Genomic DNA, 14742 nt, shown 5'->3' on the forward strand with positions numbered 1-14742 from the left:
AATCTATACCCGCTGTAATCAATTAAGTTTTAAAGAAAAGGTGTGATAAAATATAGAAAATGAAGAAACATAACCGCTATACTTAGTAAATATTTTCGATGAAAGACGTTACAAACGCATTATAATTTTACTGATATCGAATGATAATTGTCTGCTGATGAAGAAATATTTTAACATTTTTCTTAGTCAAAATCGTTGTTGGGCTAATATTATTTCAATATATGACAATTATTTTGAAAGTCGCAATTTCACCGAACTGTAAACAAGTCCCTTTAAATGAATGCAGAAGAATGTTATGATGTTGACTGATTTCAATTTAGATAACCTAAATGGTTCGACAACGGATGCAGGTTTTACTTTATTTTTAATATAATTATTAATAATAATGATTATTTATTTTCATGTTGATGTCTTTGTTTTAAATATAAATTTATCATTTTTATGTTACAACAAAATTGTGTAGAAGTTTTATTATGCCACAAGTGAACAAATACGTTGGAGACGCTGACATGATATTTTTAAGTGTTATCCTATACCCCATCCGATAACGCTTCTAAACTCCACCCATCAATAACATTTCTTTTTAACTCCTCCCACATTCGAGTTAATCAAAACAATTTGTAGTGTTCTATGTTTGTTTAGTCCCGCCCATTCAGAGAACTACTTTTTTGTAGGCGTGGAATGTTGCGTTTTTGATTGAAAATGTAAACAGACTTAGCGATTCATATTTTATTCGGAAATAAATAGACAAGAAATATATTTTTAAACACAAATTATTTATTTATTCAGTATATACACAAAGAGATATGAACACAATGAGCATTAATCTGACAATAGAAAAAATAAAACTTACACGAATTTGTTCTGATACCATTCATTTGCTGCAGTTGAACACAAACAAAAACAGTAACGATCAACATTTAACTTTACACAAATAGATTTAACACGTTAAACTAAAAAAAATAACATGACAAATTTACAAAACGAGAATTGGGAAAAATATTCCCTTAACATCTTGTCTAAGATTATAAATAAATTGTAACTAATACTTGACAAAAGCAAATGCTTTCCTAGCAAGGCAATTATGTGAATATCATACACAATGAATTAACATTGCCATAGTAAAATACTTAATTAAGATGCTTTTTCAATACCTTTAATGCCTAATAATACATAAAAAAAATCAAATTTTATGTGTTTGAAATCAAAATTCCACATAAAAAATGGTTCTGTCTCTACATATTTAACCAAACAGGAAAATTTTGTTTGCACTGGTAGTCATCCTGAAAATGAAATAAAGAAATCTTTATAAAACATCATAAAACACTTATTGCACAGCTGCTTAAATAATACAAATCTTAATCTATAAATTATATTTAGAGCATTTATTTGAATATAGATCTCGCCTTTTCCTCAGCCTCGTCTGGTATCACATGATATCAAAAGTCACCAACCATATATTCTCTATATACCGAACGGTTTCTAATTTTCTACGCCCAGCTGGTTTATGTAATTTCTTTAATAAAACCTTATTGCTCGTTAACTTTGTCATGGATATCCTTCTATAAGTTTTCATATTATTCACTAGCTGATTGAACTCACTCCACCCCCCCCCCCCCTCTCCAAAAAAAAATTATATAATTTTTCTCCTAGAGAATTTCCTATGTTTCATGAAATTGTGAAATACATAATTAAGGTTAGCCCACCTGTTGTCATCTTTGTTCTTTAATGGCATTTTATTGCATCATTGTAAACATTGTAAAAAGTACGAACTAAAGCCAAAGGTATTGTGTCAACTCTTTGATTCATTTGTTGGTTCTATACTTATCTATTCAGCAGAGGTATGGGGATTCACGCAATCAAAGAACTAGAGAGAATACACTAGAAATTTTGCAAATGAATTTTAAAACTTAAAACTAATAATCAAATGCGGGCATATATGGGGAGTTCGGTCGATACCCTCTGTTCATTACACGGTATATACATATTATAAAATACTGGAGTAAAATTATACATACAGATAATATTAATAATAATAAGGATTATGAGCAGGCCAAAGCAGATTGTAACGATGGCTTAAAAAGTTGGGTCTATAATGTAAAGTTATTTCTAAGCAATCATGGTTTCTCTTTCATTTTTGAAGATGCTGAAAATGTCGATTTTAAATCATTTATTTGCATTTTAAACAACGTATCATTGAAAATTTTATTCAGGAATGGACCCAGAGCATGCAGGCAAACCATGTTCTGACTAATTATGTACTTTCCGAAAAACAATTCCATAACGAATCATACCTCGATTTACTACCTAGCAGCCTAAGAATGTTTTTTTTTCTGTAGGCTAAGACTACCCACTAAGAATACACAACGGTAGATATGGTAGAAATATAATAGGGATTAGCGTTATTGTTTATTTTGTAATTCACGTGATATTGAAGATGAATATCACTTTATGCTTATATGTCCATTTTTAAAGGAGATACGCAAAAAAAAAGCCCAACGCCCATCAATGTTTAATTTTTTGGAAATGTTGGGCATTGATAACAAATCCAAATAAATTAAAATTTCTCTTTTATTAAATACGCATGAAATAAACGAAACTCATTGTTAAATGTAAGTTCATCCTCGTAAAACAAAGACTCATACTTAAACATTTTAAATTAACACAATGTGTATGTATATCATAATCAAATGTAATATGTTTTATAATAAAAACCTGGTATACCGTATTTACAGGTAAACCGCAGGTACTGAAATGATATGATTAACGTGACATGAATCTTCTTAATCATTCTTTGTTTGTTTTGTTACACCTGACGATGTACATTGTTCAAGTCACAATAAAACACATGTTCGATTCTGTTCTGTTTGTTCTTTGTATAACGTAACATGTGAAACATAATTAAGACTCACAGCTTTGTTCACAAGTACATTTAACGCCAAAACAAATATGAGCAGCGGGACTAAACAATAAACCGCGATATCAGATAATGAACAAATTTATTTCGCAATGCGTTGCTTAACAACCTTTTGTATACTTAGTTACGATTGATATATATTTTGTTAAAGACAAACACGGTTACAGTTACAATTTGAAATGTCAAAGAAGATTGATAGGAAATGGCATGTTCTCAACTTTGAATCATTTTTATTTCGGTGGATCTAGCTTTAGACATAAAAATATTAAATGGAGGTTTTTCTACAACAAGTTTTCTAAGATTAAAAACAGTAGATGTGTGGTATAGTGCACGGTGTTTAAACCAGATATTGTATGGAAAAAATATGGATGACTGGTACTGAAAATTAACACAGTGTTATTATTTTAATTCTTTTGAACAAAAATTACATTTTCAAAAAAATGCTTGAAATGGATGATTATCTTCTAGAAAACAATATTTTGCCTAACGTCAGAGATCTGTTTATAATGTGTTTCGAATGATGCTAGCATACATAAGTTCCAACAATGCTTGAACATAATGAAACAGTTAATACAGCTGAAGCTTTCTTGACTTTTACGAACGTCAGTTCTTCGGGCATCAGGTTTCAAAGTGATATTCCGTTTGCAATAGCAAACGCAGTGCCGCTTTTTATTAACACGGTAGCGTTCTACGCCATTCACCAAGCAAAGCGCACGCCGAGACTGTGCAGGTTTCATTCGCTCTTTCTAATATTTTGTCACGTGCTGACATCGCTGTGTTTCATGATTGAACAAAGTTTATACAATGCTACCTACAGAAGCTTTCTTAAGGCGGCAACTGGAATATTATTTCCGGTCAAATTTATAACATTGACCCTTATGAGTCTAGACCGCCTTGTTCTGTTTGCCGACAATAGGATCTACATCCGCTATATTACATACAGCAGGGCAAGAAATGTATCCATCTTCATTTGGATCATATTTGTTTCCTATATTTCTACAAGCAACAGTTATTTCTGTGACCCCTTTTCCTACGAATTTTCAGATTCTTGTATTACGCACATGATGTACCACGCCGGTGCACTTTGTGTCATTGTAATGTGTGTTTCGTACACAGCTTACATATTTATAATCATCAGAATTAAAACCTTGAAAACAGTAAACGGCGGACCAGGCAGACTGCAAGAACTGTTAGGAAGATCTGGGCGATCAACTGCGTTAGTTTTGTCTTACATAATATCAATTACACTGTCAATAATGCTGGTGGTCATTGTTTTTGTGGTCAGATTTATTACAAACAATCGTACTCAAGTGAACATCTTTGTAAACCTTTTTCATTTGTTCAACGCCTCGACTGATCCGTGCTTGTATGTGTTCTGGTTCCAACAATGCAAGATGGAGATTCTACAACTGATCGCTATCTGTATGCCGAGGTACAAACCACGTGTTGAAAGAATGCGGATAGAAATATTCAATATAGTAACATATGAACCTGCTCAACAAAATTGAATTATCCGCTAGTATGTAAATCGATGTTGTATATGATGAAAAAACTTCATGAATTTAAAATAAAACTTAGCTGAAAAGTTATATAAAATAATTCCCGATGAGAAAATGCATGTTTTTGTTATCCTCAAACTGCTTTTGCAGTAATCGAATATAAATGCCATTGACCTAATAAAAAGTCCATGACAACTTGACTGGAACCTTCAATTCAATAAATTATTCATGTGTGAGCAAATGCAACATTTAGGTTGTACGGTTGATTACAAGATACTGTTCTGTTATGTAATGCTATATGAACGAAATATGTATACATTTATAAACATCAAACAGTCGTAAATAATGAGATATTGTAATATAAACAGTTCAAAAGTTTTATGTTTCGTCATTGGCATTCGCGTTTTGATAGAACAAAGACGCGTAGTTCCTCGCAGGTTCATCATCACAAACTGATGCTGACATGAACGTGTACAGTTCCTCGCAGGTAAATCATCACAAACTGATGCTGATATGAACGTGTACAGTTCCTCGCAGGTTCATCATCACAAACTGATGCTAACATGAACGTGTACAGTTCCTCGCAGGTACATCACAACAAACTGATGATGATATGAACGTGTAAATTTCCTCGCAGATACATCTTCACAAGCTGATGCTGATATGAACATGTACAGTTCCTCGCAGGTAAATCATCACAAGCTGATGCTGATATGAATGTGTACAGTTCCTCGCAGGTACATCATAACGAACTGATGCTGATAAGAATGTGTACAGATCCTCGAAGGTAAATCATCAGAAACTGATGCTGATATGAAAGTGTACAGTTCCTCGCAGGTTCATCATCACAAACTGATGCTGACATGAACGTGTACAGTTTCTCGCAGGTACATCATCACAAACTGATACTGATATGAACTTGTACATTTCCTCGCAGGTACATCATCACAAACTGATTCTGATATGAACATGTACAGTTCCTCGCAGGTTCATCATCACAAGCTGATGCTGATATGAATGTGTACCGTTCCTCGCAGGTACATCATCACGAACTGATGCTGATTAGAACGTGTACAGTTCCTCGAAGGTACATCATCACAAACTGATGCTGATATGAACGTGTACAGTTTCTCGCAGGTTCATATAACGAACTGGTGCTAATATGGACATGTACAGTTTATCGCAGGTTACATCATCACAAACTGAAGCTGATATGATTATGTACAGCTCCTCGCAGCATCACAAACTGATGCTGACATGAACGTGTACAGTTCCTCGCAGGTAAATCATCACAAACTGATGCTGATATGAACGTGTACAGTTCCTCGCAGGTTCATCATCACAAACTGATGCTAACATGTACGTGTACAGTTCCTCGCAGGTACATCACCACAAACTGATGCTGATATGAACGTGTACATTTCCTCGCAGATACATCTTCACAAACTGATGCTGATATGAACATGTACAGTTCCTCGCAGGTATATCATCACAAGCTGATGCTGATATGAATGTGTACAGTTCCTCGCAGGTACATCATAACGAATTGATGCTGATAAGAACGTGTACAGATCCTCGAAGGTAAATCATCACAAACTGATGCTGATATGAAAGTGTACAGTTCCTCGCAGGTTCATCATCACAAACTGATGCTGACATGAACGTGTACAGTTTCTCGCAGGGTACATCATCACAAACTGATACTGATATGAACTTGTACATTTCCTCGCAGGTACATCATCACAAACTGATTATGATATGAACATGTACAGTTCCTCGCAGGTTCATCATCACAAGCTGATGCTGATATGAATTTGTACCGTTCCTCGCAGGTACATCATCACGAACTGATGCTGATAAGAACGTGTACAGTTCCTCGAAGGTACATCATCACAAACTGATGCTGATATGAACGTGTACAGTTTCTCGCAGGTTCATATAACGAACTTGTGCTAATATGGACATGTACAGTTTATCGCAGGTACATCATCACAAACTGAAGCTGATATGATTATGAAAAGCTCCTCGCAGCATCACAAACAGATGCTGACATGAACGTGTACAGTTCCTCGCAGGTAAATCATCACAAACTGATGCTGATATAAACGTGTACAGTTCCTCGCAGGTACATCATCACAAACTGATGCTGATATGAACGCGTACAGTTCCTCGCAGGTAAATCATCACAAACTAATGCTGATATGAACGTGTACAGTTCCTCGCAGGTACATCACCACAAACTGATGCTGATATGAACATGTACAGTTCCTCACAGGTATATCATCACAAACTGATGCTGATATGAAAATATACAGTTCCTCGCATTACATCATCACAAACTGATGCTGATATGGACATGTACAGTTCCTCGCAGGTACATCATCACAAACTGATACTGATATGAACGTGTACATTTCCTCGCAGGTACATCATCACAAACTGATGCTGATATGGACGTGTTCAGTTCCTCGCAGGTACATCATCACAAACTGATGCTGATGTGAACGTGTACACTTCCTTGCAGGTGCATCATCACACACAGATGCTGATATGGACGTGTACAGTTCCTCGCAAGTACTTCATCACAAACTGATGCTGATATGAGCGTGTTCAGTTCATCGCAGGTACATCAGCACAAATTGATGCTGATATGAACGTGTACATTTCCTCGCAGATACATCATCACAAACTGATGCTGATATGAACGTGTACAGTTCCTCGAAAGACGAACTGCAGAGGCTTCTCTCTGCAAATGCTGCCCCAGAAGTAAAGTACAAGAAGGTTGTTTCATGATGTGATATTGGACGTATAATTTAATATATTGTCTCTTTAGTGTTGTTTGTTTCCAGTTTGCACGTTGAATTAATCTTTACGTACATAAGCATAATATAATGTATACTTATTATTTTCGTTTGTACTGAAACCTGTGCTTAAAACATAGTTAAGTTTATTAAATCTTGTTATATTTTACTCTTAATTCAAAATGTATAACATGTTAAGTGTACTTCTTTATCTATTTGTATGACCTTCAGCTTGTGGATTTCACATATGTTTGGAAATAAGAGAAAAATACATGGTATGGTGGTATACAAAATAGATATCTCTTCGGTAAACATGATAGCAGATGCCAAAATATCAATTGTAGTTTGTTTTTGTTCCTTAATATTACAGTTGATGAATGACTAGAATTTAATTAAAGAGCCGATTGTCACTTTCTGTGTGAATATTGCCTAATAATCACGCGGCTCAATATTTGCTTAACATATAAAAACGCAAAAGTTGCAATGAAAGAAAACATGTCAAGATATGGTAAAAATAGTACAAAGGTTTCGGTAGATATGATGTCCGCGTAGGGACACGAAGAGCCTGGTACGATACACATGTTGGAGCGTTCCTTAAGTAACTTGTCTACGTAGGGAACGTAATTGAGTGTTTCAATTAGTCAATGGCTTTCGACAAAATCAATGTTAAATACATAGGTTTAAACTAAGCACAACCTTTTAATCATTTCTTAAAGTCATCTGTTAATCATTTCTTAAAGTCATTTGTTCAAATAATCATCATGAAAAGTATTTTTATTGTTAAAAACACGTTACACTTACACACGCGTGAATAGTGACATTCATATTAAAATCTCTGCTAGAAAGATGGGAACCATCACCAAATGTACATGTACACACAGAATCGGTTGTCAAATAAATTTGATTTGTTCATTTCCCACTCTCGTAACTCAATCAAGCACCTCTTGGTTTAGTTCTCAGACTCAAACTCTGAAAATAGAACCACTGGTATAAGCAAGCAATCATTTGTTCATTTGTCACGTTCGACATCTCGACCTAAGCAGTATAGTTCAAGTTGTGGTAAATTCGCAGTCTCCACGTCAACCATAAACTGGCAGAAAACATGGTTTCTACAATGAAATGTGATTGATTCGTGCAATAACTCTAATGCTGATCAACAGCGCATTCACGGTCTGACCCGTAGTAAAACAACAAAAACTACAATTATCAAATACTCACATGGAGGCGGCTAAACACTATCTCATACAAGAAATAATAATAATGAATCATTATTTGTCTTAAACTTTCCAGTGGGACAATTTATTGAATGATAAACACAATAAGGGAATATAGCTTCAGCAGCTCGTCTAAGTTATCATACCATAAAAAAAATCTTCACAATGGCGACCTATGTTAAAGACCGAACCAGTCCGATTGAGATAGCTCGATTTTTCTAATCGGCATACCTCGCTGATAATCATTGTTAACATTCTCCTTGCAGAGTTGTCGTTCTTGATTCAACATACAACAATGGCCGCGCCCATGAGAGTATGTTGACACTTGTGTATAAACTTTCTTACAGCAATAATTGGCTTGTTTGGCTATTAAGAAAATGTCATATAGGATATTTGAGTTATTTATTCACTAAATCTCCGCCTATGACAACAATGGATGGAATTCGAAGGATATATTCAATGTGAATGAAAGATTTTCTGGGTCTTGACAGCTTGACACGGCATAACAGGCATACTTGTATTTTTAGTTATCAATTTAAGTCACATTTTACTTGATAAATTGTATTCGAGCATTTTGCGACTAATTGACTGACTATGATACCCGATATCAACATATCATAGATATTTCGATTTTCATGATTTCCGGTTTTGATCGGAAAGAAGGTCAAGTGGGCCCCATGGTGTGCTATGATTTTTTGAATTACGTAACAAAACATTGTGCTTGTTTGTTTATGGTTACTTTGTTGGTTTATAAAATATTTTATAAGCCGCTTATTTGTGACAAAAATGTAAACATATTTTATGAACAAAATGAGCAAGAGTTTAGTTTCTGCATGTATAAATGTTTTATAGAATACGCACATATTCATAGTAAGAAACCTTAGCTACCAATCAGATGGGCCTACATTATGAGAAACTTGGTACATGATACAGATAACTACAATTACCTAAGCCTAGCCAGTATTTTCTCAGAAGATTGTCGATTTAAATGCAGTTTTTGTTGGTATGTCCAATAATACACATTTAACTATAGATACAAAAATAAAATATGTGTGTTTTTAAAATCTTTTCACATTAAAATATGATGATGTATTAATTAAGAGGGCCGATACTACTGATACACAAGTATTATTAGTAATAATAGTCATTTAGCCCAAATAACCTTATTAATGATTTAAGCATTATTTTAAATACCAAATGATGTTGTCACATGTTGTGCTTCTTCTACAAAATACAAATTTTAAAACCATGTAAGGAACACCATTTAAGGCTCTAACGCCATTGAAGGTTCTACTTGTATATTCACATTCATCAAGCATACAAACCAGTATGTGGCTGTACATGATATCGAAGAGGGATTCATACCTAAGGCGTGTCCTGCTAGTAGGCGTGGCCAGTGCAAGCTACGTCATAACACATTTATTCAAACAAACGATATCGTGATTGTTCTGTACAATAGAAAAAAGCTGTTATTGTCAAATAACACAATAAACAACGTTAAAAGTCCTGATCCTGCTTGCAGCTTACTATGATCAAAATTAGGATCTATCGAAGTTGCTTCAAAAAGTCATATTTTAATATATTAAAATGTACATTTATATCTTTGTTAACCAAAAATATGCATTGCATGTTCTGATGTTGACAAAGTGGTAGATATCTCAAATGAATTATATGTAAATAAAATAATCATTTTTATCCAGGTGGGGATGCTCTGCGATGCAAGTACAACCCACGATGCCACCACTACCGTGTGATGCAAACTTTATTTTAGAAATAAAGGATCTGGAACGAGTTGTCATATCATACCATATTTAATTTAATAATAACAAAATGCGATAGGTCAATAAACGAAAACTAAGCCAATGAAAACGCTTAAAAATGTTGTATTACAAATGAGCAATATAAAAAAATATGTAATTGTTATATTACATGGCAAACAGGGTACAGCATGTGATAAAGCAATTTATATAACTCATTTAATAAATTTAGATCAATAAAAATGCAATTAAAAAAATCATTAAATATATAACGTGCATCTGGTTTAAAGTTGCGCGGTACGTTATATTAAAAAACATGCGCGCGTATTGTCAACTCGATGGCGACCCGTTGACATTGTAGTGTGAACCTAAACAACGTTTCCCAACAATTGCGCATGCGGCAAGAATCTTTTGTCTGTGCCATCGACATCCGTGTAATCGAAAGCGAGTGTGCTCGAGAGTACTGTGAGTGAGTGTCGCAAGAGTTTAACAATTATTTAAAAACATTTTTATATAAAGATTATTTCTGTTTAAAAAATTAAAACATAATAAACAAAGATACACAACATTATTGTGGGCGATACGACGCGAATGTAATAAACGCGGCCATAAAGGCAATTTAGCATATTTGTCGCTAAAGTACGGGAAACAAACGAATGAAGACCTTAAGGAAAATCAAACAACCTGGTTTGTTGGTTTGGAGAAATATAACATTTCTTAAATTAAGGGCTCAGTAATATATTTCTTACGATATTATTAATATAGGCATAAAACATGCATTTTATTAAAATATATCTCGAGTTAACACTGCAGGTAGTTAGAGTACTTAGAGAAATTATCCGATTGCAACTCATTCCCATTAATTAGTACACAAATAAAAAAATAACGTACTCTCAACATGGTGTTCATTTATCAATAATACGTTGATGTTCCTTTCATTCAGACGTCACTGTAATTAAAAGGACATTTATGAGGAGAAACTTAACATTATTTTGGAGTTAATTTTCATAACCGATGTGATAACTGGTTAATGCTTCTTTTCAAGTACCCCGGTGTTATACTGCTTATTTCTGACAACGAGAGTACTTTTAAAGATAAATATTCCAATCATAAATACATGACATAGGCAGATGAGGGGTTCTCTCACTCTCTCTCTCTCTTTCACTCTCTCTCTCTCTCTATCTCTCTCTCTTTCTATATATATATATATATATATATATATATATATATATATATATATATATATATATATATATATATATATATATATATATGTATATATAAATATTGCTTCCCGAGCTAATTTGTGTATACCTTTGAAACGAAAGTTAGGTATTATAAAAAGTGTTATCATGTGAAAAACCCATTTCTTTTAAATTTGATTATGTATACGAATGTTAATAAGTCCTTTCATGTCTACTTTACTGCTATAGATTGACTGATTGGTATGTATCAACATCGGAACCCGGTGAAATGACAAAGCACAGCCTCTTCATTATTCCGATACCGTAAGTTTTTAAAAATAATGTGTGCAAGCGGTGACACTGTTAGATCTCTCACCATCTCCCGCAATATTTATTATTAAATTGTTCGAGGAGAGTATGAACCTTTTGAACCTCTTTAATATGTCTGTCACTTTTCAAATAAATATTGAATTGAGATGTTGAACCAGATGAATACGCGAACACACTGCTGTAACAAAACACATTTGAATCGATAAATAAACGGCGGTCTAAGTACTTATGCTCACAACACCGTTTTTGAGCTTGCTAATAGAAGGTCGTACAAAATAATGCATTTAGCTTTTCCATGTCTATATTTAAATGATTTAGCACGAGTTATATTATAATCTGTAACATGTTTCTATATTTGTCTCGTTTTTGACGATGCTGCGAAGCATCGTCTAAGTTATCATATCATGAAAAAATTCTTTACAATGGCAACCTATGTAAAAGACCGAGCCAGTCCGATTGAGATAGCTCGATTTTTCTAATCGGCATACCTCGCTGATTATCATTGATAAAGGTATAGGAAGCTCAGCTATAAATAGGACAGCATATTCTGGAAAAAGATTTAATAATAGTTTGAAAACGTTAATTTTAAATCAGTTATTCTCAATCCATTATATGTTTATAGATCAATGAAACAACTATGCATTTTCTGTATTGTATTTGACATTTGTCGTGATTTAGTAAATAAATTGCGAATTAAAACGTGTATAATTAACTTTCAACGCGATCAGATTGTAAAGAAAACGAATTATTTCGAACCTGTCATTTGTAAACGTTGTAGCGACTATGGTATATAAACAGCATATTAGACGTAATATATCTGTGGTACTCGCTCTTCTGCGTGCTTTCTCATTTTGCATATTTTATCAACTTTTCAAACATAAATTACAGAACCACATCAGTGCACATACTATGTTTGACAATTCATTCGTTTGTTGGATATTAGTTTGCTGTTTTAAACACATATTAGGTCATATCGCGGAGATTTAGTTAACCTTACCATGTGTTCATGGGCGAACTCACGTATTCAAGTGCTCTTACGACTATGTGCTCATACCCACTTTCGATCGGGAATCATCATGAAATTATTGCCGTTCTTAACGAACAAACATGCCTAAGCTTATTGAATTAGAGGAAAAGAACAATAATCAAAAGAGAATTAGTATATGTTCATGCACATGGGATTGTGAAATCACGTCCGTACACATAGCATCATTAACTTAGGAAAGGAAACAACGAAATATAAAGTTTGGTATGATATACATGTGACATTAAAGAGCATGGTGTAATTAAAGAGCATGTCAAGTTTTGAATTTATATGCTGAAACGTAATGTTATAACCCAACAAACGTTTTACTGTAACAGACAGTTTTTTAAGATAAGTGGTACAGAAAATACACGTCGAATACCTTTTTAAAGATATTTCTTGTTATATTTGATCGAGAATGTAACCCGCCTCCCAGTTTCGCTGAAAGGATCAAGTTCCCCACGGGTACTACTTCCCCGTACCCCCAATTTATTTTTCGTACCCTACATTTTTCGTACCCAATTTTTTTCGTACCCAATTTTTTTTTTCATACCCAAATTTTGCTCGTAACCAAATTTTTTTCGTACCCAATTTTTTTCCTACCCAAATTTTTTTTTAACCAAATCTTTTTACCTACTTAATTTTTTTTTGGCATAATTGTTGTACCCAAAATTTTGGTACCCATTTTTTTCCTACCCAAAATTTTCGTACCCACATACACAATTGTGGTGAAGTAGATAAACTTAAATAGATGCTTTTATATCAATCCTGTTCAAAAGCATCGTCACACCAGTACTGTCAGTACTTTGATTAAACCTTGTGGGCAATATTTACCTTAAAAACAAAACAGCAACCTCAATTATGTTACGGATAAGCATTCGTGATGTGTACTAAATTGGTACACACATTGTAAAGGAACTGATACAGACCGTATCAATAGTGAATACCAACTTTCAACTGTGTGTCAAAATATTAATAATACACTACTACTTCCAATACCCAAGCAAATGGTATTGTGTATTCTCTATTTTTCAATATTTAGTATTAATTACCATGCTATTGTTTTATATGTATTTAATTGTGTGTTGTGAAAATGAAAGTACCAGATACGGTTTGACGTTAAACTAGGCCGCCCGAATGATTGTATGATTGTCGGCTCTTTCGGCACCAATCTTTTTCGGCCCCGTCTTTCACAGGCTTATAAGGCCCAAATTTCAGGCTCATTTGGCCCAAGTACCAGGTTTTTTGGCCCAAATTATAATTTGAATAAATTTTTATAAATATGTTAGAAGATACTCTTTAAAACTTTGGGATATTGTTAAATAGTGTATTATATTATCTTTATAAAAGTTAATCCCATTAAAAAAATGTTTCTTTTCTCTTTTGCTTCAGGTATGTCGTCATCGAGCAATAATGGGTTACAATGCTAGAGACGACTTTGAAATAAAACAAACATTTAAGTTATTTCTATTACATATATTTGGATAACTTTAAAGTGATAACAATTAGGAATACACACGTCTTAACAATACATTCAATACATTATGGTAACATATGCACACACGCACACACACACACGCAAACACACACACACACGCACGCACGCACGCACGCATACACGCACACAAACACACACACACACACACACGCACGCACGCACGCACGCACGCACGCACGCACGCACGCACACACACACACACACACACACACACACACACACACACACACACACACACACACACACACACACACACACACACACACACACACACACACACACACACACACACACATACATACATACATACATACATACATACATACATACATACATACATACATACATACATACATACATACATACATACATACATACATACATACATACATACATACATACATACATACATACATACAGTGTTTCTCAAACTGCGACTAACTTCACACCTAATCGAGCGCCTTTTGTCTGCTTGATTGCGCTGTTTTCACAACTCGAATATTTTAAGCACCGACCAG

The sequence above is a fragment of the Dreissena polymorpha genome, chromosome 2, assembly GCF_020536995.1.
Source record: "Dreissena polymorpha isolate Duluth1 chromosome 2, UMN_Dpol_1.0, whole genome shotgun sequence".
Classification (NCBI taxonomy): domain Eukaryota; kingdom Metazoa; phylum Mollusca; class Bivalvia; order Myida; family Dreissenidae; genus Dreissena; species Dreissena polymorpha.